The following is an 8,381-nucleotide window of genomic DNA, read 5'->3' as shown; positions in this document are numbered from 1 at the left end:
AGATTAGGTTGGGACTCGTGTGAAAACACTGGAGGATTTATGTCGTGTGAGGAACGTCAATACGGTGCGCACGCAACAACGTCCCCCCGCCCCCCCCCTCCTCCCTCCCCCTCGGCCTCCGCTCCGCTGCAGGACTGGCCGGCACACAGAGCCAGCTTGCTTTAAATCCAATGGATTTAAATAAATATTCATTACCAATCGTGCGTTTTACGCACCTTAATGCCAAAAATATATTTTCACATCACAGTAAACAATATTTTTACGAAGTTTACGAAGTTAATTGGACATGGCATGACAAAAATATGATTTAATTGTATATGAATACATTTTTGGAAAAAGAGAGTTACAAAGTTCTTCAAAAGCGATATGTACCAGCGTATGATTTTTTAGTCATGTCGAAATGTATCTAAATCTGACATTTTATTGTCTTAAGACCAAGCCTATGATTTTAAATTATTATTTTACCAACAAATTCAGAGTGACGTAAAATGGCAGTTCCCTTCAAGTTATGACCACGATACTCAACACAGTTAATAAGGACGCTTATGACAATAATATGTGTCGATTTCATTGTGATTGGATGAATGAAACAGCAATGACAGCACATAATTTGATGAAAAATGTATACCTGACCAAAAGGTGGCGCTATGGAGTTCATCCAAGATTGTCATATCCACTTGTTCAGAATGGAAGCCTGATTACATGTATTGATTTTGGGTTAATTCTGACCAATTATGTTTAAGTTACAACAACTTTTATGTTCATGGCGAGACACCGAAATTTTACTACCTCTAACGGCCACGCCCTTCGATAAGAACGTACAGTTTTCTCTGTCAGTCATCGTCAATGTCTTACCTATTATCTGACCAACTTTGAGATCATTAATCTCATCTCGCTTGGAGCACAGATGCATACTAGAAGACATGACAATTCCTGGTGCCAACAGGTGGCGCTACAACCGATCCTGAATATTCCACCACATATGTCTTCAGGCTCAGCCTACAATCATGCACATACGTTTTCGGCCACATAAAATAATGTATTGCTGAATTACAGCCAATTGATGTTTCATGGCGAGGCTTAAAAATGACCTCAAACTTCGCCGAATGACTACGGTCAAGCCCTCTGGTGAAAACTTAAAAGCTTCGCAATTTAGCGTCGGCCATGTGTCTAGATTGTACAAACCAAGTTGTGAGCCAATCTGATAAAATCTCTAGGAGGAGTTCGTTAAAGTACGAGGCCTAGAAATGATCAGAATTCATGAAAAATGACATTTTCTGTTCAAAATGCCGGACTTCCTGTGTAACTTAGACCATGGGTCCAAAAGACTTTTTTGTAGCTCTTTGTCTAATATAATACACACATAAAGGTCATTGCTGTAAGTCAAACCATATTGTGGGGCTCGTCAAAAAACATAAAATAGGTGGCGCTATAGAGCCCATTCTTGTGGACCCATGCCTGTCGCCCATAAAATACGTAATTTTACGCGACTCTGGAAGCGTGTGCAAAATTTGGTGAGTTTTTGAGCATTTTAAGGCCTCCAAAAAGGCAATTTATTTACGGCGAGAATAATAATAATAATAATAATTAAAGCTGCAAGCAGCGATGAACGGGCCCTCGCACTCACGGCCACCGCCCCCCATAAGCATATCAGAAATGACACCACCCACGACTTCCTATGTCAAACCATTCAAAAGTTATAGCAGAAAATCGGGACAACCAATCAGAAGAAGGGGCGGGGCTAATTTTCGCCAATTATGGTCAAGGACTCAATACCGAGTCCGATGACACCACCCACGACTCTTTATGTCAAACCTTTCAAAAGTTATGGCAGAGAAAAGTATTCTAGTGGGCGCTGTTGAGCCGTTAGGCCACGCCCATTAATGCAAACCATGAAATATCAAATTTATCGACAGGCCTGGCTTTTCTTTAAGTCGCGACATGATACAGGTGTGTACCGATTTTTGTTCATGTACGTCAAACCGTATTATGGGGCTTGAGGCGCAAAGTTTTTTCTGTCTGAACCAATCAGATGAAGGGTGGGCGCGCTTTTTGCCGTCTAGCATCGCCACTGTAACGCTTTTGAAAGAGAAAAGTAATGCGTGGTGTCGGAGGATGGAGACGCACGTTTTGATGTATAACACACCTGGGTGCACGTTACGTTCGGGCCGTATTAATGACCGAAGAAATGGCATAAATTGCGCCAAAATTACACGATTAATTCAAAATGTTCAAAATGGCCGACTTCCTGTTGGGTTTGGGCCATGGCGCCAAGAGACTTTTCTTTAAGTTGTGACATGATACAGGTGTGTACCGATTTTGGTGCATGTACGTCAAACCGTATTGTGGGGCATGAGGCACAAAGTTTTCTAGGGGGCGCTGTTGAGCCATTAGGTCCCGCCCATTAATGCAAACCATTAAATATCACATTTATCACCAGGCCTGGCTCAGTGTTTCGAGAGGAGGTAGTAAAACGTTAATACCTGAAGCAACAGCAGGACTGGTGTCATCACCATCACCACCTTTGAACAGCCAATATGCTTACAGTGTTTTTTCATACACGTATAGTTCATACAGGAAGATAGTGTAGCCTTTGTCTCACTTGATTTGGCCTTGTATTCATATACATACTAATTGAATGATTATAGGCTATCCCATTTGTTGCCCAAATAAATCATTTCAAAATCAGTAAATAATTAAAATCAGTACTCGAGTTGTAAAAAAAAAAAATCAGGGGGGATGGTGGATTTGATCATATGGGGACAGATAATTGTGCTGATTACAAATAATATAATATATTACAAATAATAGCAGTGACCAAAACACCTGCAGAAATACTGCAGGAATGACATAGCAGCAGTTAAATGCAGCCTTCTGTAAGCTTTAAATATCCACTGGGCTTACATCAAATACATCAAAACACAACAATAAAAAACACTTTTCTGAACTTATCAATATGACTCTGTCCTTCACAGGATAAGTAACATGGATCACTGCAAAAACTCACAATCTTAACAAGAATAATTGTCTTATTTCTAGTTAAAATGTCTCATTTTAGTAAAAAAATCTCATTACACTTAAAACAAGACTCATCACTGGAAAAAACAACAATTTTCACCTGTTTCAAGTAGATTTTCACTTGTAATAAGTAGAAAAATCTGCATGTGGAACAAGATTGTTTTGCTTGTAATGAGAAGATAAATCTTGTCCCATTGGCAGATTTTTCTACTTATTTCAAGTGAAAATGTACTTGAAACAGGTGAAAATTGTCACATAAGTTATTTTTCTGGTGTTATTTTTCTGGTGATGACTCTAAATGTTGAAATAGCAGTAAAACCACATTCATTGATGAAATGACATAAGGGATGGAAAGGGGGGATGGCAGTTTTACAGGGGGATGATTTGGACCGTTTTTATTTCAGGGGGGAAATCCCCCTCATCCCCCCTCAACTCGAGTACTGATTATAATAAAGTGTCTTATAAATCAATAATTTTAAAATCTCAATCCTTATTTTTATTTAACGGCCAGGGTTTATAGGCTGCATATTTACACTGTGTAGCCTGAAAGTGAACTGCAACTTACGTGCGGACGCATCTTTGCTGTGGAGGGGGCTGAATAAATCAACCAATTTTTGACATTTGGCCGTGTCTTCGTCCAGCGCCTTTTTTTTCTCTCTCCCTCTCGGCACCGCCTTGTCGAGGCAAAACCTCATGGCTGCAGCTCGAGCGGCAGAGCTGGTGGTGGGCGTGGTTTCAGCAGCGGAGGAGACCGAGGGGTGGTGTGCATTTTGGTGACGTAAAGAAAATGCACCAATCTTAACGGCTCACAGAAACCACGTGACACTGGGGGACTCTGTAAGGGTGGGGGCGAGCAGATCTTGCAGATTTTCATGGGATTTCATCTTTTCTGTGTTGGCAGGCTGAGGGGAGACCACTTTAAATATGTTAAAACAAGAAAACACGTGTTTTTCATAATAGGTCCCCCTTTAAAGATTTTCTAACAGTTTAGTTTGTTATGAACGTCAGAGATGTAGTTATAACACTGCATACTTGTGAATAATTATAAACATTGAAAAACGTACTTTTATATGAAAATAACCAGAAACAGATAGCTATAACATGGTATTTATATACTGCTTTAATGAACATTATTTTTATAGCCTATAAGCTATAAATATTATTTTTCTATTTTAATAAAATTAAATGTTTTTCTCTCATTTCAATTAAAACAAATAGGAATATTATCGGTTTTAATGACAATTATTGTACATCACAGCTAATTGTAAAATACATTGATTCAATTCGATTATATACAGGAATTACAGGCTATGATAATAATAGAAAAGAAAGAAAAATGACTCAAACAAAAAAAAACAGTGAGTGAGACAGGCAAGACAGCGACACCCAATGCAAGTGGGATGTCAACAGTGTATACATATTTCAAAACACAGACAACAACTTCTGAGCAAGTGGTTTGTTGAGCAGATATTGGAATTAATCTCAGATATTTGCATGAGGTCACTCTCACTCTCAACTAAATAAATAAATAAATATATATATATATAAATACAACAACACACCCCTCTCCTCTTAAAATAAATTCAAATAAACAATCAAACTTATTTCCTTATACAATTTATACAAAAACCATATGTCTTTGTAAAAGAGCATAATACAAAGTCTTTCAGAATAAATGTACGTATTTTTAACGTGTGACAGCATCCTGTATCATAACTACATCTCTGCCGTTTGTACAAACCAAACTGTGTGGAAATCGGGTAAAGAGTCTGAGAGTTATGAATGATTGTAGTCCGGGAGAAACCTTGCTCAGTAGAAATGATGCACTAAGACGCAAATAATGCCCTGTCCAAGATGGCGGCCGCATCGATCGGCGCCCGGTCCAAGATGGCGGCCGCGCCCCACCCCACCTTCCCCCCGCGGGAGCTCAACCCCTCCCCTCCCCTCCCAGTGCTGCTGCAGCAGTCTTCTCAGCTGCAGTCCTGCTGGATCTGACTGAGACACAGTCTGATCACACATAAATATTCATTTAAAATCACGTCTAATGATTAGGTTTATCAAAATCAAAGGACATTTTCAAAATACAGTAAACAATATACTTATGAAGTCCCATATGTCTATGACATTTATTGACAAAGACATAGCTTTTTACGTTATTAGTTCATTTTTTTAATTTTTAGAGTGACCAAGTTTTTCAAAAACAATATGTTACAGTGTATGATTTTTTACTCCTGTTGTAAGCTATCTGAAACTGTCATTTGATTTTCCTTACACAAAATCTTTGATTTTTAATTAATATTTTTCCAGAAATACAGAGTGACATAAAAATGCCAATTCCTTTCAAGAAATAACCACGATACGCGACACAGTCAACAAGGAACCTACTGCCAATCAAATGTGTCAATCGCATTAAGATTGGATAAACCAAACAGCAACTAAAGCACATAATTTGATGAAAAATGTATACCTGACCAAAAGGTGGCGCTATGGAGTTCATCCAAGATTGTCATATCCACTTGTTCAGAATGCAAGCCCGATTAAATGTATTGAATTTGGGTTCATTCTGACCAATTATGTTTAAGTTACAACAACTTTTATGTTCATGGCGAGACCCCGAAATTTGACAACCTCTGACAGCGACGCCCTTTGACACAAACTTACAGTTTTCTCTGTCACTCATCGTCAATGCCTTACCTATTATCTCACCAACTTTGAGATCAAGAAACTGATCTCGTTTGGAGCACAGATGCAAACTAGAAGACATGACAATTCCTGGTGCCAACAGGTGGCGCTACAACCGATCCTGAATATTCCACCATAGATGTCTTCAGGCTCAACCTACAATCATGCACATACGTTTTCGACCACATCAAATCATGTATTGCTGAATTACAGCCAATTGATGTTTGATGGCGAAGCTTAAAAATGACCTCAAACTTCGCCGAATGACTACGGTCAAGCCCTCTGGCAGAAACTTAAAAGCTTCGCAATTTAGCGTCGGCCATGTGTCTAGATTGTACAAACCAAGTTGTGAGCCAATTCGATAAAATCTCTAGGAGGAGTTCGTTAAAGTACGAGGTCTAGAAATGATCAGAATTCATGAAAAATGACATTTTCTGTTCAAAATGCCGGACTTCCTGTGTAACTTAGAGCATGGGTCCAAAAGACTTTTTTGTAGCTCTTTGTCTAATATAATACACACATAAAGGTCATTGCTGTAAGTCAAACCATATTGTGGGGCTCGTCAAAAAACATAAAATAGGTGGCGCTATAGAGCCCATTCTTGTGGACCCATGCCCGTCGCCCATAAAATACGTAATTTTACGCGACTCTGGAAGCGTGTGCAAAATTTGGTGAGTTTTTGAGCATTTTAAGGCCTCCAAAAAGGCAATTTATTCACAGCGAGAATAATAATAATAATAATAATAATAATAATTAAAGCTGCAAGCAGCGATGAACGGGCCCTCGCACTCACGGCCACCACCCCCCATAAGCATATCAGAAATGACACTTACGACTTCCTATGTCAAACCATTCAAAAGTTATAGCAGTAAAAAGGGACAACCAATCAGAAGAAGGGGCGGGGCTAATTAAGGCCAAAGAAGCTCAAGGACTCATTACAGAGCCCCATGACACCACCCACGACTCTATGTCAAAACATTCAAAAGTTATAGCAGGAAATAGGGACAACCAATCAGAAGAAGGGGCGGGGCTAATTTTCACCAATTATGGTCAAGGACTCAATGCCGAGTCCCATGACACCACCCACAACTCTTTATGTCAAACCTTTCAAAAGTTATGGCAGAGAAAGGTTTTCTAGGGGGCGCTGTTGAGCCGTTAGGCCACGCCCATTAATGCAAACCATAAAAATCTAATTTATCGCCAGGCCTGGTGCAAAATTTGATGACTTTTTGGGCCGTTTAGGGGGGCAAAAAAGGACCTCCTTTCGTCAGAAGAAAAGAAAGAAAGAAAGAAAGAAAGAAAGAAAGAAAGAAAGAAAGAAAGAAAGAAAGACAGACAGACAGACAGACAGACAGACAGACAGACAGACAGACAGACAGACAGACAGACAGACAGACAGACAGACAGACAGACAGACAGACAGACAGACAGACACATACAGAGAAAAATCATGGCGGTACAGATGAGAGGATAGTAGTTAAAATCAGATCACTCAAATGAACGACGATCATACAGTACAGCTGTATCTCATGGTCCAGAATGTATGATATTATATTAATCTATTATACCATATTATATTACATGTTGTTATATCATATTAGCGTACCCAGTAATATAGCATATTGTATTATTATATTGTATGTTGCTTCATTTCATATATTTTTGACTGTATTATATTGTAAAATTATATATCATAGCGATTGCATTATTATATAATTTCATTTATAACACTAAAATACAATTCCTCACACACACACTCCTTCCAAATGTTTCTTTTTTTTGCTCCATTATGACAATTGTATGCTGTCATCCATTATGTTTTTTGTTTTTAAGTTTGTTATGTCTGTTATTCAAATATATTAATACATTCATTAATATGCTATACTGTATTTTGTTTTGTGTATATTGTGTGTGTGTTTGTGTATGTATATATATATATATATATATATATATATATATATATATATATATATATATGTGTGTGTGTGTGTGTGTGTGCGTGTGTGTGTGTGCGTGTGTGTGTGTGTGTGTATACCTGAATAGCATAACCAGTAGTGTGACTACCTGCAGAACGTAGTTTAGCATGAAAGCCTGCATATTTAACGTACATCAAGCATCCTGTATCGTAGCTACATGTCTGCCGTTTGTAACAAAGAAAACTGCGTGAAAATCGGTTGAAAATTAAGCAAGTTATAGTTATTTTGCTTATGCAGACACCTCCTTCCACAATAGAAGTGAACGCACTGGAGTCAAAGCGATACCGATCCAAGGAATTTCTCGACTAACTTATGCTGCTTATCACTACATTTAGATAATAAAATTAGTAAAACTGTTAACCAGATGCTTTTTAATTTCCTATGGAAAAATCGTATACATTACATTAGAAAAAGTATAGTCATGAATACTTATGAATCTGGAGGGCTTAATTTCCTGGATTTTAAAACTTTAAACAATACATTTAAAATTAATTGGGCGAAAAATTTTATGAAGAATCCCACCTCAATCTGGAATTTTATTCCCCACCATATTTTCTCTCGTTTTGGAGGCCTTCATTTCATACTGTCTTGTAATTATAATGTAGAAAAAATTCCAGTTAAGTTATCTGTATTTCATAAACAGGTCCTCCTTGCATGGACTCTTATCTATAAGCATAACTTTTCACCCCACCGTTATATTATTTG

The sequence above is a fragment of the Cololabis saira genome, chromosome 2 (assembly GCF_033807715.1).
Source record: "Cololabis saira isolate AMF1-May2022 chromosome 2, fColSai1.1, whole genome shotgun sequence".
In the NCBI taxonomy this organism is placed as follows: domain Eukaryota; kingdom Metazoa; phylum Chordata; class Actinopteri; order Beloniformes; family Belonidae; genus Cololabis; species Cololabis saira.
The sequence above is the reverse complement of the archived record's forward strand: the minus strand, read 5'-3'. Positions refer to the sequence as shown.